Raw genomic sequence first — 22,533 nt, 5'->3', positions numbered from 1 at the left:
CTCACATTCTGCGTGTGTGTGTGCTCACACATTCTGCGTGTGTGTGTCTGTTCACACATTCTGCATGTGTGTCTGTTCACACATTCTGAGTGTGTGTTCTCACATTCCGTGTGTGTGTGTGTTCTCACCTTCTGCCTGTGTGTGTGTTCTCAAATTTTGTGTGTGTGTGTGTTCACACATTCTGCGTGTGTGTTCACACATTCGGCGCGCATGTGTGTAGTTCACACATTCTGCATGTATGTGTGTGTGTTCACACATTCTGCATGTGTGTGTGTTCTCACATTCTACGTGTGTGTGTGTGTTCACATATTCTGCGTGGGTGTGTGTTCACACAGTGTGTGTGCATGTGTTCACACATTCTGCCTGTGCGTGTTCACACATTCTGCGTGTGTGTGTTCACACATTCTGCGTGTTTGTGTTCAGACATTCTGCGTGTGTGTTCACACATTCTGCGAGTGTGTGTGTGTTCACACATTCTGCGTGTGTTCACACATTTTGCTTGTGTGTGTTCACACATTCTGCGTGTGTGTGTGTGTTCACACATTCTGCGTGTGTGTCTTCACACATCATGCATGTGTGTCTTCACACATTCTGCGTGTGTGTCTTCACACATTCTGCGTGTGTGTCTTTACACATTCTGCATGTGTGTTCACACATTCTGCGTGTGTGTATGTTCACACATTCTGCATGTATGTGTGTGTGTTCACACATTCTGCGTGTGTGTGTGTTCTCACATTCTGCGTGTGTGTGTGTTCTCACAATCTGTGTGTGTGTGTGTGTTCTCACATTCTGCGCGTGTGTGTGTTCTCACAATCTGTGTGTGTGTGTGTTCTCACATTCTGCGTCTGTTTGTGTTCACATATTCTGAGTGTGTGTGTTCACACATTCAGCGTGTGTGCTCACACATTCTGCGTCTGTGTTCACACATTCTGCGTGTGTGTTCACACATTCTGCGTGTCTGTGTGTTCTCACATTCTACGTGTGTGTGTGTTCACATATTCTGCGTGTGTGTTCTCACATTCTGCGTGTGTGTGTGTTCTCACCTTCTGCCTGTGTGTGTTTTCTCACATTCTGCGTGTGTGTGTGTTCACACATTCTGTATGTGTGTGTGTTCTCACCTTCTGCCTGTGTGTGTTTTCTCACATTCTGCGTGTGTGTGTGTTCACACATTCTGTATGTGTGTGTGTTCACACATTCTGCGTGTGTGTGTGTTCACACATTCTGCATGTGTGTTCACACATTCTGCGTCTGTGTTCACACATTCTGCATGTGTGTGTTCACACAATATGCGTGTGTGTGTTCACACATTCTGCATGTGTGTTCACATATTCTGCACTTGTGTGTGTGTTCACACATTCTGCGTGTGTGTTCACACATTCTGCGTGTGTGTTCACACATTCCGCATGTGTGTGTGTTCACACATTCTGCGTATCTGTGTGTTCACACATTCTGCATGTGTGTGTTCACACATTCTGCATGTTTGTGTTCACAGATTCTGCATGTGTGTTCATACATTCTGCGTGTGTGTTCACACATTCTGCGTGTGTGTGTTCACACATTCTGCGTGTGTGTGTTCACACATTCTGCGTGTGTGTGTTCACACATTCTGCATGTGTTTGTTCACACATTCCACGTGTGTTCACACAATCCATGTGTGTTCACACATTCTGCGTGTTTTTGTGTTCACACATTCTGCGTGTGTGTGTGTGTTCACACATTCTGCGTTTCTTTTCACACATTCTGCGTCTGTGCGTTCTCACATTCTGCGTGTGTGTCTTCACACATTCTGCGTGTGTGTGTGTTCACACATTCTGCGTGTGTGTGTGTTCACACATTCTGCGTGTGTGTGTGTTCACACATTCTGCGTGTGTGTGTGTTCACACCTTCTGCGTGTGTGTGTGTTCACACATTCTGCGTGTGTGTGTGTGTTCTCACATTCTACGTGTGTGTGTGTGTTCACATATTATGCGTGGGTGTGTGTTCACACATTCTGCGTGTGTGTGTTCACACATTCTGCGTGTGTGTGTTCACACAGTCTGCGTGTGTGTGTTCACACATTCTGCGTGTGTGTGTTCACACATTCTGCGTGTGTGTGTTCACACATTCTGCGTGTGGGTGTTCACACATTCTGCGTTTGTGTGTTCACACATTCCGCGTGTGTGAGTTCACACATTCCGCGTGGGTGTGTTCACACATTCCGCGTGCGTGTGTGTTCACACATTCCGCATGTGTGTGTTCACACATTCCGCGTGTGTGTTCACACATTCTGCTTGTGTGTGTTCACACATTCTGCATTTGTGTGTGTGTTCACACATTCTGCTTGTGTGAGTTCACACAATATGCATGTGTGTGTTCACACATTCCGCATGTGTGTGCTCACACATTCTGCATTTGTGTGTGTGTTCACACATTCTGCGTGTGTGTTCACACATTCTGCATGTGTGTTCACACATTCCTCATGTGTGTGTTCACACATTCCGCATGTGTGTGTGTTCACACATTCTGCGTGTGTGTGTTCACACATTCTGCGTGTTTGTGTTCAGACATTCTGCGTGTGTGTTCACACATTCTGCGAGTGGGTGTGTGTTCACACATTCTGCGTGTGTTCACACATTCTGCTTGTGTGTGTTCACACATTCTGCGTGCGTGTGTGTGTTCACACATTCTGCGTGTGTGTCTTCACACATCATGCGTGTGTGTCTTCACACATTCTGCGTGTGTGTCTTCACACAGTCTGCGTGTGTGTCTTCACACATTCTGCGTGTGTGTTCACACATTCTGCGTGTGTGTATGTTCACACATTCTGCATGTATGTGTGTGTGTTCACACCTTCTGCGTGTGTGTGTGTTCTCACATTCTGCGCGTGTGTGTGTTCTCACAATCTGTGTGTGTGTGTGTTCTCACATTCTGCGTCTGTTTGTGTTCACATATTCTGAGTTTGTGTGTTCACACATTCAGCGTGTGTGCTCACACATTTTGCGTCTGTGTTCACACATTCTGCGTGTGTGTTCACACATTCTGCGTGTGTGTGTGTTCCCACATTCTACGTGTGTGTGTGTTCACATATTCTGCGTGGGGAGTGTTCACACATTCTGTGTGTGTGTGTTCACACATTCTGCCTGAGCGTGTTCACACAGTCTGCATGTGCGTGTTCTCACATTCTGCGTGTGTGTGTGCTCACACATTCTGCGTGTGTGTCTGTTCACACATTCTGCATGTGTGTCTGTTCACACATTCTGCATGTGTGTTCTCACATTCTGCGTGTGTGTGTGTTCTCACCTTCTGCCTGTGTGTGTTTTCTCACATTCTGCGTGTGTGTGTGTTCACACATTCTGTATGTGTGTGTGTTCACAAATTCTGCGTGTGTGTGTTCACACATTCTGCATGTGTGTTCACACATTCTGCGTCTGTGTTCAGACATTCTGCATGTGTGTGTTCACACAATATGCGTGTGTGTGTGTTCACACATTCTGTGTGTGTGTTCACATATTCTGCACTTGTGTGTGTGTTCACACATTCTGCGTGTGTTCACACATTCTGCATGTGTGTGTTCACACATTCCACATGTGTGTGTGTTCACACATTCTGCGTATCTGTGTGTTCACACATTCTGCATGTGTGTGTTCACACATTCTGCATGTTTGTGTTCACATTCTGCGTGTGTGTTCACATATTCTGCGTGTGTGTGTGTGTTCACAGATTCTGCATGTGTGTTCATACATTCTGCGTGTGTGTTCACACATTCTGCGTGTGTGTTCACACATTCTGCTTGTGTGTCTTCACACATTCTGCGTGTGTGTCTTCATACATTCTGCGTGTGTCTTCACACATTCTGCGTGTGTCTTCATACATTCTGCGTGTGTGTATGTTCACACATTCTGCATGTATGTGTGTGTGTTCACACCTTCTGCATGTGTGTGTTCTCACATTCAGCGTCTGAGTGTGTTCTTACATTCTGCGTGTGGGTGTTCTCACAATCTGCGTGCGTGTGTGTTCTCACATTCTGCGTCTGTTTGTGTTCACATATTCTGAGTGTGTGTTTGTTCACACATTCTGCGTGTGTCTGTTCACACATTCTGCTTGTGTGAGTTCACACAATATGCATGTGTGTGTTCACACATTCCGCATGTGTGTGCTCACACATTCTGCATTTGTGTGTGTGTTCACACATTCTGCGTGTGTGTTCACACATTCTGCGTGTGTGTTCACACATTCCTCATGTGTGTGTTCACACATTCCGCATGTGTGTATCACACATTCTGCATGTGTGTGTGTTCACACATTCTGCTTGTGTGTGTTCACACATTCTGCGTGTTTGTGTTCAGACATTCTGCGTGTGTGTTCACACATTCTGCGAGTGCGTGTGTGTTCACACATTCTGCGTGTGTTCACACATTCTGCTTGTGTGTGTTCACACATTCTGCGTGTGTGTGTTCACACATTCTGCGTGTGTGTCTTCACACATCATGCGTGTGTGTCTTCACACATTCTGCGTGTGTCTTCACACATTCTGCGTGTGTGTCTTCACACATTCTGCGTGTGTGTTCACACATTCTGCGTGTGTGTATGTTCACACATTCTGCATGTATGTGTGTGTGTTCACACTTTCTGCGTGTGTGTGTGTTCTCACATTCTGCGTGTGTGTGTGTTCTCACAATCTGTGTGTGTGTGTTCTCACATTCTGCGTCTGCTTGTGTTCACATATTCTGAGTGTGTGTGTGTTCACACATTCAGCGTGTGTGCTCACACATTCTGCGTCTGTGTTCACACATTCTGCGTGTGTGTTCACACATTCTGCGTGTGTGTGTGTTCTCACATTCTCCGTGTGTGTGTGTTCACATATTCTGCGTGGGGAGTGTTCACACATTCTGTGTGTGAGTGTTCACACATTCTGCCTGTGTGTGTTCACACAGTCTGCGTGTGCGTGTTCTCACATTCTGCGTGTGTGTGTGCTCACACATTCTGCGTGTGTGTCTGTTCACACATTCTGCGTGTGTGTTCTCACATTCTGCGTGTGTGTGTTCACACATTCTGCGTGTGTGTGTGTTCACACATTCTGCATGTGTGTTCACACATTCTGCGTCTGTGTTCACACATTCTGCATGTGTGTGTTCACACAATATGCGTGTGTGTGTGTTCTCACAATCTGCGTGTGTGTGTGTTCTCACATTCTGAGTCCGTTTGTGTTCACATATTCTGAGTGTGTGTGTGTTCACACATTCTGCGTGTGTGTTCACACATTCTGCCTGTGCGTGTTCACACATTCTGCCTGTGCGTGTTCACACAGTCTGCGTGTGCCTGTTCTCACATTCTGCGTGGGTGTGTGCTCACACATTCTGCGTGGGTGTGTGTTCTCACATTCTGCGTGTGTGTGTTCACACATTCTGCCTGTGCGTGTTCACACAGTCTGCGTGTGCGTGTTCTCACATTCTGCGTGTGTGTGTGCTCACACTTTCTGCATGTGTGTCTGTTCACACATTCTGAGTGTGTGTTCTCACTTTCTGTGTGTGTGTGTGTTCTCACCTTCTGCCTGTGTGTGTGTTCTCAAATTTTGTGTGTGTGTGTTCACACATTCTGCGTGTGTGTTCACACATTCTGCACGTGTGTGTGTGGTTCACACATTCTGCATGTATGTGTGTGTGTTCACACATTCTGCGTGTGTGTGTGTTCTCACATTCTACGTGTGTGTGTGTGTTCAAATATTCTGCGTGGGTGTGTGTTCACACATTCTGTGTGTGTGTGTTCTCACATGCTGCATGTGTGGGTTCACACATTCTGCGTGAGTGTGTTCACACATTCTGCGTGTGTGTTCACACATTCTGCATCTGTGTTCACACATTCTGCATGTGTGTGTTCACACATTCTGCGTGTGTGTTCACACATTCTGCATGTGTTCACGCATTCTGCGTCTGTGTTCACACATTCTGCATGTGTGTGTTCACACAATATGCGTGTGTGTGTGTTCACACATTCTGCGTGTGGGTGTGTTCACACATTCTGCGTGTGTGTTTACACATTCTGCGTGTGTCTGTGTTCACACATTCTGCCTGTGTGTGTTCTCACATTCTGCGTGTGTGTGTTTTCACATATTCTGCGTGTGTGTTCACACTTTCTGTGCGAGTGTGTGTGGTTCTCACATTCTGCATGTATGTGTGTGTGTTCACACATTCTGTGTGTGTGTGTGTTCTGACATTCTACCTGTGTGTGTGGTTTCACATATTCTGCATGGGTGTGTGGTCACACATTCTGTGTGTGTGTGTTCACACATTCTGCCTGTGCGTGTTCACACAGTCTGCGTGTGCGTGTTCTCACATTCTGCATGTGTGTGTGCTCACACATTCTGCGTGTGAGTGTGCTCACACATTCTGCATGTGTGTGTTCCCACATACTGCGTGTGTGTGTGTTCACACCATCTGCCTGTGTGTGTTCACACATTCTGCGTCTGTTGTGTTCACACATTCTGCGTGTGTGTGTGTTCACACATTCTGCGTGTGTGTGTTCACACCTTCTGCGTGTGTGTGTGTTCACACATTCTGCGTGTGTGTGTGTGTTCTCACATTCTACGTGTGTGTGTTCACACATTCTGCGTGTGTGTGTTCACACAGTCTGCGTGTGTGTGTTCACACATTCTGCGTGTGTGTGTTCACACATTCTGCGTGTGTGTGTTCACACATTCTGCGTGTGGGTGTTCACACATTCTGCGTTTGTGTGTTCACACATTCCGCGTGTGTGAGTTCACACATTCCGCGTGGGTGTGTTCACACATTCCGCGTGCGTGTGTGTTCACACATTCCGCATGTGTGTGTTCACACATTCCGCGTGTGTGTTCACACATTCTGCTTGTGTGTGTTCACACATTCTGCATTTGTGTGTGTGTTCACACATTCTGCTTGTGTGAGTTCACACAATATGCATGTGTGTGTTCACACATTCTGCATTTGTGTGTGTGTTCACACATTCTGCGTGTGTGTTCACACATTCTGCGTGTGTGTTCACACATTCCTCATGTGTGTGTTCACACATTCCGCATGTGTGTGTTCACACATTCTGCGTGTTTGTGTTCAGACATTCTGCGTGTGTGTTCACACATTCTGCGAGTGCGTGTGTGTTCACACATTCTGCGTGTGTTCACACATTCTGCTTGTGTGTGTTCACACATTCTGCGTGTGTGTGTGTTCACACATTCTGCGTGTGTGTCTTCACACATCATGCGAGTGTGTCTTCACACATTCTGCGTGTGTGTCTTCACACATTCTGCGTGTGTGTCTTCACACATTCTGCGTGTGTGTTTACACATTCTGCGTGTGTGTATGTTCACACATTCTGCATGTATGTGTGTGTGTTCACACCTTCTGCGTGTGTGTGTGTTCTCACATTCTGCGTGTGTGTGTGTTCTCACAATCTGTGTGTGTGTGTGTGTTCTCACATTCTGCGTCTGTTTGTGTTCATATATTCTGAGTGTGTGTGTGTTCACACATTCAGCATGTGTGCTCACACATTCTGCGTCTGTGTTCACACATTCTGCGTGTGTGTTCACACATTCTGCGTGTGTGTGTGTTCTCACATTCTACGTGTGTGTGTGTTCACATATTCTGCGTGGGGAGTGTTCACACATTCTGTGTGTGTGTGTTCACACATTCTGCCTGTGCGTGTTCACACAGTCTGCGTGTGCGTGTTCTCACATTCTGCGTGTGTGTGTGCTCACACATTCTGCGTTTGTGTCTGTTCACACATTCTGCATGTGTGTCTGTTCACACATTCTGCGTGTGTCTTCTCACATTCTGCGTGTGTGTGTGTTCTCACCTTCTGCCTTTGTGTGTTTTCTCACATTCTGCGTGTGTGTGTTCACACATTCTGTATGTGTGTGTGTTCACACATTCTGCATGTGTGTGTGTTCACACATTCTGCATGTGTGTTCACACATTCTGCGTCTGTGTTCACACATTCTGCATGTGTGTGTTCACACAATATGCGTGTGTGTGTGTTCACACATTCTGCGTGTGTGTTCACATATTCTGCACTTGTGTGTGTGTTCACACATTCTGCGTGTGTGTTCACACATTCTGCGTGTGTGTGTTCACACATTCCGCATGTGTGTGTGTTCACACATTCTGCGTATCTGTGTGTTCACATTCTGCGTGTGTGTTCACACATTCTGCGTGTGTGTGTGTTCACAGATTCTGCATGTGTGTTCATACATTCTGCGTGTGTGTTCACACATTCTGCGTGTGTGTTCACACATTCTGCTTGTGTGTCTTCACACATTCTGCGTGTGTGTCTTCACACATTCTGTGTGTGCCTTCACACATTCTGCGTGTGTCTTCACACATTCTGCGTGTGTGTGTTCTCACACTCTGCATGTGTGTGTTCACACATTCTGCGTGTGTGTATGTTCACACATTCTGCATGTATGTGTGTGTGTTCACACCTTCTGCATGTGTGTGTTCTCACATTCTGCGTCTGTGTGTGTTCTTACATTCTGTGTGTGTGTGTGTTCTCACAAACTGCGTGTGTGTGTGTTCTTACATTCTGCGTCTGTTTGTGTTCACATATTCTGAGTGTGTGTGTGTTCACACATTCTGCGTGTGTGTGTTCACACATTCTGTGTGTGTGTGTGTGTTCACAGATTCTGCATGTGTGTTGATACATTCTGCGTGTGTGTTCACAAATTCTGCGTGTGTTCACACATTCTGCTTGTGTGTCTTCACACATTCTGCGTGTGTCTTCACACATTCTGCGTGTGTGTCTTCACACACTCTGCATGTGTGTGTTCACACATTCTGCGTGTGTGTATGTTCACACATTCTGCATGTATGCGTGTGTGTTCACACCTTCTGCATGTGTGTGTTCTCACATTCTGCGTCTGTGTGTGTTCTTACATTCTGCGTGTGTGTGTGTTCTCACAATCTGCATGTGTGTGTGTTCTCACAATCTGCGTGTGTGTGTTCTCACATTCTGCGTCCGTTTGTGTTCACATATTCTGAGTGTGTGTGTGTTCACACATTCTGCGTGTGTGTTCACACATTCTGCGTGTGTGTGTTCACACATTCTGCGTTTGTGTGTTCACACATTCCGCGTGTATGTGTTCTCACATTCTGCCTGTGTGTGTTCACACATTCTGCCTGTGCGTGTTCACACAGTCTGCGTGTGCGTGTTCTCACATTCTGCGTGTGTGTGTGCTCACACATTCTGCGTGTGTGTGTCTGTTCACACATTCTGCATGTGTGTCTGTTCACACATTCTGCATGTGTGTCTGTTCACACATTCTGAGTGTGTGTTCTCACATTCTGTGTGTGTGTGTGTTCTCACCTTCTGCCTGTGTGTGTTCACACATTCTGCCTGTGCGTGTTCACACAGTCTGCGTGTGCGTGTTCTCACATTCTGCGTGTGTGTGTGCTCACACATTCTGCGTGTGTGTGTCTGTTCACACATTCTGCATGTGTGTCTGTTCACACATTCTGCATGTGTGTCTGTTCACACATTCTGAGTGTGTGTTCTCACATTCTGTGTGTGTGTGTGTTCTCACCTTCTGCCTGTGTGTGTGTTCTCAAATTGTGTGTGTGTGTGTGTGTTCACACATTCTACGTGTGTGTTCACACATTCTGCGCGCGTGTGTGTGGTTCACACATTCTGCATGTATGTGTGTGTGTTCACACATTCTGCATGTGTGTGTGTTCTCACATTCTACGTGTGTGTGTGTTCACATATTCTGCGTGGGTGTGTGTTCACACAGTGTGTGTGTGTATGTTCACACATTCTGCCTGTGCGTGTTCACACATTCTGTGTGTGTGTGTTCACACATTCTGCGTGTGTGTTCACACATTCTGCATCTGTGTTCACACATTCTGCATGTGTGTGTTCACACATTCTGCGTGTGTGTTCACACATTCTGCATGTGTTCACGCATTCTGCGTCTGTGTTCACACATTCTGCATGTGTGTGTTCACACATTCTGCAGGTGTGTGTTCACACAATATGCGTGTGTGTGTTCACACATTCTGCGTGTGTGTTCACACATTCTGCACTTGTGTGTTTGTTCACACATTCTGCATGTGGGTGTGTTCACACATTCTGCGTGTGGGTGTGTTCACACATTCTGCGTGTGTGTGTGTTTACACATTCTGCGTGTGTCTGTGTTCACACATTCTGCCTGTGTGTGTGTTCTCACATTCTGCGTGTGTGTGTTTTCACCTATTCTGCGTGTGTTCACACTTTCTGTGCGAGTGTGTGTTGTTCTCACATTCTGCATGTATGTGTGTGTGTTCACACATTCTGCGTGTGTGTGTGTTCTGACATTCTACCTGTGTGTGTGGTTTCACATATTCTGCATGGGTGTGTGGTCACACGTTCTGTGTGTGTGTGTTCACACATTCTGCCTGTGCGTGTTCACACAGTCTGCGTGTGCGTGTTCTCACATTCTGCATGTGTGTGTGCTCACACATTCTGCGTGTGTGTGTGCTCACACATTCTGCATGTGTGTGTTCCCACATACTGCGTGTGTGTGTGTTCACACATTCTGCCTGTCTGTGTTCACACATTCTGCGTCTGTTGTGTTCACACATTCTGCGTGTGTGTTCACAAATTCTGCGTGAGTTGAGTTCACACATTCTGCATGTGTGTGTGTTCACACATTCTGCGTGTGTGTGTGTTCACACATTCTGCGTGTGTGTGTTCACACATTCTGCGTGTGTGTGTTCACACATTCTGCGTGTGTGTTCACACATTCTGCGTGTGTTCACACATTCTGCGTTTGTGTGTTCACACATTCCGCGTGTGTGTTCACACATTCCGCGCGCGTGTGTTCACACATTCCGCGTGCGTGTGTGTTCACAAATTCCGCGTGCGTGTGTGTTCACACATTCCGCATGTGTTTGTTCACACATTCCACGTGTGTTCACACATTCCACGTGTGTTCACACATTCTGCGTGTTTTTGTGTTCACACATTCTGCGTGTGTGTGTGTTCACACATTCTGCGTTTTTTTTCACACATTCTGCGTCTGTGCGTTCTCACATTCTGCGTGTGTGTCTTCACACATTCTGCGTGTGTGTGTGTTCACACATTCTGCGTGTGTGTGTGTTCACACATTCTGCGTGTGTGTGTGTTCACACCTTCTGCGTGTGTGTGTGTTCACACATTCTGCGTGTGTGTGTGTGTTCTCACATTCTACGTGTGTGTGTGTGTGTGTTCACATATTATGCGTGGGTGTGTGTTCACACATTCTGCGTGTGTGTGTTCACACATTCTGCGTGTGTGTGTTCACACAGTCTGCGTGTGTGTGTTCACACATTCTGCGTGTGTGTGTTCACACATTCTGCGTGTGTGTGTTCACACATTCTGCGTGTGGGTGTTCACACATTCTGCGTTTGTGTGTTCACACATTCCGCGTGTGTGAGTTCACACATTCCGCGTGTGTGAGTTCACACATTCCGCGTGGGTGTGTTCACACATTCCGCGTGCGTGTGTGTTCACACATTCCGCATGTGTGTGTTCACACATTCCGCGTGTGTGTTCACACATTCTGCTTGTGTGTGTTCACACATTCTGCATTTGTGTGTGTGTTCACACATTCTGCTTGTGTGAGTTCACACAATATGCATGTGTGTGTTCACACATTCCGCATGTGTGTGCTCACACATTCTGCATTTGTGTGTGTGTTCACACATTCTGCGTGTGTGTTCACCCATTCCTCATGTGTGTGTTCACACATTCCGCATGTGTGTGTTCACACATTCCGCATGTGTGTGTGTTCACACATTCTGCGTGTGTGTGTTCACACATTCTGCGTGTGTGTGTTCACACATTCTGCGTGTTTGTGTTCAGACATTCTGCGTGTGTGTTCACACATTCTGCGAGTGTGTGTGTGTTCACACATTCTGCATGTGTTCACACATTCTGCTTGTGTGTGTTCACACATTCTGCGTGTGTGTGTGTGTTCACACATTCTGCGTGTGTGTCTTCACACATCATGCGTGTGTCTTCACACATTCTGCGTGTGTGTCTTCACACATTCTGCGTGTGTGTCTTCACACATTCTGCATGTGTGTGTTCACACATTCTGTGTGTGTGTATGTTCACACATTCTGCATGTATGTGTGTGTGTTCACACCTTCTGCGTGTGTGTATGTTCTCACATTCTGCGTGGGTGTGTGTTCTCACAATCTGTGTGTGTGTGTGTTCTCACATTCTGCGTCTGTGTTCACATATTCTGAGTGTGTGTGTTCACACATTCAGTGTGTGTGCTCACACATTCTGCGTCTGTGTTCACACATTCTGCGTGTGTGTTCACACATTCTGCGTGTGTGTGTGTTCTCACATTCTACGTGTGTGTGTGTTCACATATTCTGCGTGGGGAGTGTTCACACATTCTGTGTGTGTATGTTCACACATTCTGCCTGAGCGTGTTCACACAGTCTGCATGTGCGTGTTCTCACATTCTGCGTGTGTGTGTGCTCACACATTCTGCGTGTGTGTATGTTCACACATTCTGCATGTGTGTCTGTTCACACATTCTGCGTGTGTGTTCTCACATTCTGCGTGTGTGTGTTCACACATTCTGCCTGAGCATGTTCACACAGTCTGCATGTGCGTGTTCTCACATTCTGCGTGTGTGTGTGCTCACACATTCTGCCTGAGCGTGTTCACACAGTCTGCATGTGCGTGTTCTCACATTCTGCGTGTGTGTGTGCTCACACATTCTGCGTGTGTGTCTGTTCACACATTCTGCATGTGTGTCTGTTCACACATTCTGCGTGTGTGTTCTCACATTCTGCGTGTGTGTGTGTTCTCACCTTCTGCCTGTGTGTGTTTTCTCACATTCTGCGTGTGTGTGTGTTCACACATTCTGCATGTGTGTGTGTTCACACATTCTGCGTGTGTGTGTGTTCACACATTCTGCATGTGTGTTCACACATTCTGCGTCTGTGTTCACACATTCTGCATGTGTGTGTTCACACAATATGCGTGTGTGTGTGTTCACACATTCTGCGTGTGTGTTCACATATTCTGCACTTGTGTGTGTTCACACATTCTGCGTGTGTGTGTTCACACATTCCGCATGTGTGTGTGTTCACACATTCTGCGTATCTGTGTGTTCACACATTCTGCATGTTTGTGTTCACATTCTGCGTGTGTGTTCACACATTCTGCGTGTGTGTGTGTGTTCACAGATTCTGCATGTGTGTTCATACATTCTGCGTGTGTGTTCACACATTCTGCGTGTGTGTTCACACATTCTGCTTGTGTGTCTTCACACATTCTGCGTGTGTCTTCACACATTCTGCGTGTGTCTTCACACATTCTGCGTGTGTCTTCACACATTCTGCGTGTGTGTGTTCTCACACTCTGCATGTGTGTGTTCACACATTCTGCGTGTGTGTATGTTCACACCTTCTGCATGTATGTGTGTGTGTTCACACCTTCTGCATGTGTGTGTTCTCACATTCCGCGTCTGAGTGTGTTCTTACATTCTGCGTGTGTGTGTTCTCACAATCTGCGTGTGTGTGTTCTCACATTCTGCGTCTGTTTGTGTTCACATATTCTGAGTGTGTGTGTGTTCACACATTCTGCGTGTGTGTGTTCACACATTCTGCGTTTGTGTGTTCACACATTCCGCGTGTGTGTTCACACATTCTGCCTGTGCGTGTTCACACAGTCTGCGTGTGCGTATTCTCACATTCTGCGTGTGTGTGTGCTCACACATTCCACGTGGGTGTGTGTTCTCACATTCTGCGTGTGTGTGATCACACATTCTGCCTGTGCGTGTTCACACAGTCTGCGTGTGCGTGTTCTCACATTCTGCGTGTGTGTGTGCTCACACATTCTGCGTGTGTGTGTCTGTTCACACATTCTGCATGTGTGTCTGTTCACACATTCTGAGTGTGTGTTCTCACATTCTGTGTGTGTGTGTGTTCTCACCTTCTGCATGTGTGTGTGTTCTCAAATTTTGCGTGTGTGTGTGTTCACACATTCTGCGTGTGTGTTCACACATTCTGCGCGCGTGTGTGTGGTTCACACATTCTGCATGTATGTGTGTGTGTTCACACATTCTGCGTGTGTGTGTTCTCACATTCTATGTGTGTGTGTGTGTGTTCATATATTCCGCGTGGGTGTGTGTTCACACATTGTGTGTGTGTGTTCACACATTCTGCCTGTGAGTGTTCACACAGTCTGCGTGTGCGTGTTCTCACATTCTGCGTGTGTGTGTGCTCACACATTTTGCGTGTGTTTCTGTTCACACATTCTGCATGTGTGTCTGTTCACACATTCTGCGTGTTTGTTCTCACATTCTGCGTGTGTGTGTTCACACATTGTGTGTGTGTGTGTTCACACATTCTGCCTGTGAGTGTTCACACAGTCTGCGTGTGCGTGTTCTCACATTCTGCGTGTGTGTGTGCTCACACATTCTGCTTGTGTTTCTGTTCACACATTCTGCATGTGTGTCTGTTCACACATTCTGCGTGTTTGTTCTCACATTCTGCGTGTGTGTGTGTTCTCACCTTCTGCCTGTGTGTGTGTTCTCACATTCTGCGTGTGTGTTCACACATTCTGCGTGTGTGTTCACACATTCTGCATGTGTGTTCACACATTCTGCATGTTTGTGTTCACATTCTGCGTGTGTGTTCACACATTCTGCGTGTGTGTGTGTGTTCACAGATTCTGCATGTGTGTTCATACATTCTGCGTGTGTGTTCACACATTCTGCGTGTGTGTTCACACATTCTGCTTGTGTGTCTTCACACATTCTGCGTGTGTGTCTTCACACATTCTGCGTGTGTCTTCACACATTCTGCGTGTGTCTTCACACATTCTGCGTGTGTGTTCTCACACTCTGCATGTGTGTGTTCACACATTCTGCGTGTGTGTATGTTCACACATTCTGCGTGTGTGTTCACACATTCTGCATGTGTTCACGCATTCTGCGTCTGTGTTCACACATTCTGCATGTGTGTGTTCACACAATATGCGTGTGTGTGTTCACACATTCTGCGTCTGTGTTCACACATTCTGCACTTGTGTGTTTGTTCACACATTCTGCGTGTGTGTTCACACATTCTGCATGTGGGTGTGTTCACACATTCTGCGTGTGGGTGTGTTCACACATTCTGCGTGTGTGTGTTTACACATTCTGTGTGTGTCTGTGTTCACACATTCTGCCTGTGTGTGTGTTCTCACATTCTGCGTGTGTGTGTTTTCACATATTCTGCGTGTGTGTTCACACTTTCTGTGCGAGTGTGTGTGGTTCTCACATTCTGCATGTATGTGTGTGTGTTCACACATTCTGCGTGTGTCTGTGTTCTGACATTCTACCTGTGTGTGTGGTTTCACATATGCTGCATGGGTGTGTGGTCACACATTCTGTGTGTGTGTGTTCACACATTCTGCCTGTGCGTGTTCACACAGTCTGCGTGTGTGTCTTCACACATTCTGGGTGTGTGTTCACACATTCTGCGTGTGTGTGTGCTCACACATTCTGCATGTGTGTGTTCCCACATACTGCGTGTGTGTGTGTTCACACATTCTGCCTGTGTGTGTTCACACATTCTGCGTCTGTTATGTTCACACATTCTGCGTGTGTGTTCACACATTCTGCGTGAGTTGTGTTCACACATTCTGCATGTGTGTGTGTTCACACATTCTGCGTGTGTGTGTGTTCACACATTCTGCGTGTGTGTGTTCACACATTCTGCGTGTGTGTGTTCACACATTCTGCGTGTGTGTGTTCACACATTCTGCGTGTGTTCACACATTCTGCGTTTGTGTGTTCACACATTCCGCGTGTGTGTTCACACATTCCGCGTGCGTGTGTTCACACATTCCGCGTGCGTGTGTGTTCACAAATTCCGCGTGCGTGTGTGTTCACACATTCTGCATGTGTGTGTTCACACATTCCGCGTGCGTGTGTGTTCACAAATTCCGCGTGCGTGTGTTCACACATTCTGCGTGTTTTTGTGTTCACACATTCTGCGTGTGTGTGTGTTCACACATTCTGCGTTTCTTTTCACACATTCTGCGTCTGTGCGTTCTCACATTCTGCGTGTGTGTCTTCACACATTCTGCGTGTGTGTGTGTTCACACATTCTGCGTGTGTGTGTGTTCACACATTCTGCGTGTGTGTGTGTTCACACCTTCTGCGTGTGTGTGTGTTCACACATTCTGCGTGTGTGTGTGTGTTCTCACATTCTACGTGTGTGTGTGTGTTCACATATTATGCGTGGGTGTGTGTTCACACATTCTGCGTGTGTGTGTTCACACATTCTGCGTGTGTGTGTTCACACAGTCTGCGTGTGTGTGTTCACACATTCTGCGTGTGTGTGTTCACACATTCTGCGTGTGGGTGTTCACACATTCTGCGTTTGTGTGTTCACACATTCCGCTTGTGTGAGTTCACACATTCCGCGTGGGTGTGTTCACACATTCCGCGTGCGTGTGTTCACACATTCCGCATGTGTGTGTTCACACATTCCGCGTGTGTGTTCACACATTCTGCTTGTGTGTGTTCACACATTCTGCATTTGTGTGTGTGTTCACACATTCTGCTTGTGTGAGTTCACACAATATGCATGTGTGTGTTCACACATTCCGCATGTGTGTGCTCACACATTCTGCATTTGTGTGTGTGTTCACACATTCTGCGTGTGTGTTCACCCATTCCTCATCTGTGTGTTCACACAGTCCGCATGTGTGTGTTCACACATTCCGCATGTGTGTGTGTTCACACATTCTGCGTGTGTGTGTTCACACATTCTGCGTGTTTGTGTTCAGACATTCTGCGTGTGTGTTCACACATTCTGCGTGTGTTCACACATTCTGCTTGTGTGTGTTCACACATTCTGCGTGTGTGTGTGTTCACACATTCTGCGTGTGTGTCTTCACACATCATGCGTGTGTGTCTTCACATAATCTGCGTGTGTGTCTTCACACATTCTGCGTGTGTGTCTTCACACATTCTGCCTGTGTGTTCACACATTCTGTGTGTGTGTATGTTCACACATTCTGCATGTATGTGTGTGTGTTCACACCTTCTGCGTGTGTGTGTGTTCTCACATTCTGCGCGTGTGTGTGTTCTCACAATCTGTGTGTGTGTGTGTTCTCACATTCTGCGTCTGTTTGTGTTCACATATTCTGAGTGTGTGTGTTCACACATTCAGCGTGTGTGCTCACACATTCTGCGTCTGTGTTCACACATTCTGCGTGTGTGTTCACACATTCTGCGGGTGTGTGTGTTCTCACATTCTACGTGTGTGTGTGTTCACATATTCTGCGTGGGGAGTGTTCACACATTCTGTGTGTGTATGTTCACACATTCTGCCTGAGCGTGCTCACACAGTCTGCATGTGCGTGTTCTCACATTCTGCGTGTGTGTGTGCTCACACATTCTGCGTGTGTGTCTGTTCACACATTCTGCATTTGTGTCTGTTCACACATTCTGCGTGTGTGTTCTCACATTCTGCATGTGTGTGTGTTCACATATTCTGCGTGGGGAGTGTTCACACATTCTGTGTGTGTGTGTTCACACATTCTGCCTGAGCGTGTTCACACAGTCTGCGTGTGCGTGTTCTCACATTCTGCGTGTGTGTGTGCTCACACATTCTGCGTGTGTGTCTGTTCACACATTCTGCATGTGTGTCTGTTCACACATTCTGCGTGTGTGTTCTCACATTCTGCGTGTGTGTGTTCTCACCTTCTGCCTGTGTGTGTTTTCTCACATTCTGCGTGTGTGTGTGTTCACACATTCTGCATGTGTGTGTGTTCACACATTCTGCGTGTGTGTGTGTTCACACATTCTGCATGTGTGTTCACACATTCTGCGTCTGTGTTCACACATTCTGCATGTGTGTGTTCACACAATATGCGTGTGTGTGTGTTCACACATTCTGCGTGTGTGTTCACATATTCTGCACTTGTGTGTGTGTTCACACATTCTGCGTGTGTGTTCACACATTCTGCGTGTGTGTGTTCACACATTCCGCATGTGTGTGTGTTCACACATTCTGCGTATCTGTGTGTTCACACATTCTGCATGTGTGTTCACACATTCTGCATGTTTGTGTTCACATTCTGCGTGTGTGTTCACACATTCTGCGTGTGTGTTCACACATTCTGCGTGTGTGTGTGTGTTCACAGATTCTGCATGTGTGTTCATACATTCTGCGTGTGTGTTCACACATTCTGCGTGTGTGTTTACACATTCTGCTTGTGTGTCTTCACACATTCTGCGTGTGTGTCTTCACACATTCTGCGTGTGTCTTCACACATTCTGCATGTGTCTTCACACATTCTGCGTGTGTGTTCTCACACTCTGCATGTGTGTGTTCACACATTCTGCGTGTGTGTATGTTCACACATTCTGCATGTATGTGTGTGTGTTCACACCTTCTGCATGTGTGTGTTCTCACATTCTGCGTCTGAGTGTGTTCTTACATTCTGCGTGTGTGTGTTCTCACAATCTGCGTGTGTGTGTTCTCACATTCTGCGTCTGTTTGTGTTCACATATTCTGAGTGTGTGTGTGTTCACACATTCTGCGTGTGTCTGTTCACACATTCTGCGTTTGTGTGTTCACACATTCCGCGTGTGTGTTCACACATTCTGCCTGTGCGTGTTCACACAGTCTGCGTGTGCGTATTCTCAGATTCTGCGTGTGTGTGTGCTCACACATTCTGCGTGGGTGTGTGTTCTCACATTCTGCGTGTGTGTGATCACACATTCTGCCTGTGCGTGTTCACACAGTCAGCGTGTGCGTGTTCTCACATTCTGCGTGTGTGTGCTCACACATTCTGCGTGTGTGTGTCTGTTCACACATTCTGCATGTGTGTCTGTTCACACATTCTAAGTGTGTGTTCTCACATTCTGTGTGTGTGTGTGTGTTCTCACCTTCTGCATGTGTGTGTGTTCTCAAATTTTGCGTGTGTGTGTGTTCACACATTCTGCGTGTGTGTTCACACATTCTGCGCACGTGTGTGTGGTTCACACATTCTGCATGTATGTGTGTGTGTTCACACATTCTGCGTGTGTGTGTTCTCACATTCTATGTGTGTGTATGTGTGTTCACATATTCCGCGTGGGTGTGTGTTCACACATTGTGTGTGTGTGTTCACACATTCTGCCTGTGAGTGTTCACACAGTCTGCGTGTGCGTGTTCTCACATTCTGCGTGTGTGTGTGCTCACACATTCTGCGTGTGTTTCTGTTCACACATTCTGCATGTGTGTCTGTTCACACATTCTGCGTGTTTGTTCTCACATTCTGCGTGTGTGTGTGTTCACACATTGTGTGTGTGTGTGTTCACACATTCTGCCTGTGAGTGTTCACACAGTCTGCGTGTGCGTGTTCTCACATTCTGCGTGTGTGTGTGCTCACACATTCTGCGTGTGTTTCTGTTCACACATTCTGCATGTGTGTCTGTTCACACATTCTGCGTGTTTGTTCTCACATTCTGCGTGTGTGTGTGTTCTCACCTTCTGCCTGTGTGTGTGTTCTCACATTCTGCGTGTGTGTTCACACATTCTGCATGTGTGTTCACACATTCTGCATGTTTGTGTTCACATTCTGCGTGTGTTCACACATTCTACGTGTGTGTGTGTGTTCACAATTCTGCATGTGTGTTCATACATTCTGCGTGTGTTCACACATTCTGCGTGTGTGTTCACACATTCTGCTTGTGTGTCTTCACACATTCTGCGTGTGTGTCTTCACACATTCTGCGTGTGTCTTCACACATTCTGCATGTGTCTTCACACATTCTGCGTGTGTGTGTTCTCACACTCTGCATGTGTGTGTTCACACATTCTGCGTGTGTGTATGTTCACACCTTCTGCATGTATGTGTGTGTGTTCACACCTTCTGCATGTGTGTGTTCTCACATTCTGCGTCTGAGTGTGTTCTTACATTCTGCGTGTGTGTGTTCTCACAATCTGCGTGTGTGTGTGTTCTCACATTCTGCGTCTGTTTGTGTTCACATATTCTGAGTGTGTGTGTGTTCACACATTCTGCGTGTGTCTGTTCACACATTCTGCGTTTGTGTGTTCACACATTCCGCGTGTGTGTTCACACATTCTGCCTGTTCGTGTTGACACAGTCTGCGTGTGCGTATTATCACATTCTGCGTGTGTGTGTGCTCACACATTCTGCGTGGGTGTGTTCACACATTCTGCATTTGTGTCTGTTCACACATTCTGCGTGTGTGTTCTCACATTCTGCATGTGTGTGTGTTCACATATTCTGCGTGGGTGTGTGTTCACACATTGTGTGTGTGTGTGTTCTCACCTTCTGCATGTGTGTGGGTTCTCAAATTTTGCGTGTGTGTGTGTTCACACATTCTGCGTGTGTGTTCACACATTCTGCGCGCGTGTGTGTGTGGTTCACACATTCTGCATGTATGTGTCTGTGCTCACACATTCTGCGTGTGTGTGTTCTCACATTCTATGTGTGTGTGTGTGTGTGTTCACATATACCGCGTGGGTGTGTGTTCACACATTGTGTGTGTGTGTGTTCACACATTCTGCCTGTGAGTGTTCACACAGTCTGCGTGTGCGTGTTCTCACATTCTGCGTGTGTGTGTGCTCACACATTCTGCGTGTGTGTGTCTGTTCACACATTCTGCATGTGTGTCTGTTCACACATTCTGCGTGTTTGTTCTCACATTCTGCGTGTGTGTGTGTTCTCACCTTCTGCCTGTGTGTGTGTTCTCACATTCTGCGTGTGTGTTCACACATTCTGCGCGCGTGTGTGTGGTTCACACATTCTGCATGTATGTGTGTGTGTTCACACATTCTGCATGTGTGTGTGTTCTCACATTCTACGTTTGTGTGTGTGTTCACATATTCTGCGTGGGTGTGTGTTCACACATTGTGTGTGTGTGTGTGTTCACACATTCTGCCTGAGCGTGTTCACAAATTCTGCGTGTGTGTGTGTGTTCACAGATTCTGCATGTGTGTTCATACATTCTGCGTGTGTGTTCACAAATTCTGCGTGTGTGTTCACACATTCTGCTTGTGTGTCTTCACACATTCTGCGTGTGTGTGTTCTCACACTCTGCATGTGTGTGTTCACACATTCTGCGTGTGTGTATGTTCACACATTCTGCATGTGTGTTCACACATTCTGCGTGTGTGTGTGTTCACACATTCTGCGTGTGTGTGTTCACACATTCTGCGTGTGTTCACACATTCTGCGTTTGTGTGTTCACACATTCCGCGTGTGTGTTCACACATTCCGCGTGCGTGTGTGTTCACACATTCCGCATGTGTTTGTTCACACATTCCACGTGTGTTCACACATACTGCGTGTTTTTGTGTTCACACATTCTGCGTGAGTGTGTGTGTTCACACATTCTGTGTTTCTTTTCACACATTCTGCGTCTGTGCGTTCTCACATTCTGCGTGTGTGTCTTCATACATTCTGCGTGTGTGTGCGTTCACACATTCTGCGTGTGTGTGTGTTCACACATTCTGCGTGTGTGTCTGTTCACACATTCTGCGTGTGTGTGTGTTCACACATTCTGCGTGTGTGTGTGTTCACACCTTCTGTGTGTGTGTGTGTTCACACATTCTGCGTGTGTGTGTGTGTGTTCTCACATTCTACGTGTGTGTGTGTTCACATATTATGCGTGGGTGTGTGTTCACACATTCTGCGTGTGTGTGTTCACACATTCTGCGTGTGTGTGTTCACACAGTCTGCGTGTGTGTGTTCACACATTCTGCGTGTGGGTGTTCACACATTCTGCGTGTGGGTGTTCACACATTCTGCGTGTGTGTGTTCACACATTCTGCGTTTGTGTGTTCACAAATTCCACGTGTGTGTGTTCACACATTCCGCGTGGGTGTGTTCACACATTCCGCGTGCGTGTGTGTTCACACATTCCGCATGTGTGTGTTCACACATTCCGCGTGTGTGTTCACACATTCTGCTTGTGTGTGTTCACACATTCTGCATTTGTGTGTGTGTTCACACATTCTGCATTTGTGTCTGTGTTCACACATTCTGCGTGTGTGAGTTCACACAATATGCATGTGTGTGTTCACACATTCCGCATGTGTGTGCTCACACATTCTGCATTTGTGTGTGTGTTCACACATTCTGCGTGTGTGTTCACACATTCTGCGTGTGTGTGTTCACACATTCCTCATATGTGTGTTCACACATTCCGCATGTGTGTTCACACATTCTGCATGTGTGTGTGTTCACACATTCTGCGTGTGTGTGTTCACACATTCTGCGTGTGTGTGTTCACACATTCTGCGTGTGTGTGTTCACACATTCTGCGTGTGTTCACAAATTCTGCTTGTGTGTCTTCACACATCATGCGTGTGTCTTCACACATTCTGCGTGTGTGTCTTCACACATCATGCGTGTGTGTCTTCACACATTCTGCGTGTGTGTCTTCACACATTCTGCGTGTGTGTTCACACATTCTGCGTGTGTGTATGTTCACACATTCTGCATGTATGTGTGTGTGTTCACACCTTCTGCGTGTGTGTGTGTTCTCACATTCTGCATGTGTGTGTATTCTCACAATCTGTGTGTGTGTGTGTT

The 22,533-nt window shown here is 46.7% G+C and overlaps 1 protein-coding gene across 1 annotated transcript in view; it reads right to left on the bottom strand.

Annotated features, from left to right (window-relative positions):
* The window catches only part of LOC121282430 (voltage-dependent L-type calcium channel subunit alpha-1S-like), a 746,261-nt gene that overhangs the window by 559,538 nt on the left and 164,190 nt on the right, over window positions 1-22,533 (bottom strand). The gene's annotated exons all lie outside the window — the stretch shown is intronic.

This window comes from Carcharodon carcharias, chromosome 9, assembly GCF_017639515.1.
Source record: "Carcharodon carcharias isolate sCarCar2 chromosome 9, sCarCar2.pri, whole genome shotgun sequence".
NCBI lineage: Eukaryota > Metazoa > Chordata > Chondrichthyes > Lamniformes > Lamnidae > Carcharodon > Carcharodon carcharias.
Note: the sequence above shows the minus strand (reverse complement) of the source record. Positions and strands in the feature narration are given on the sequence as shown.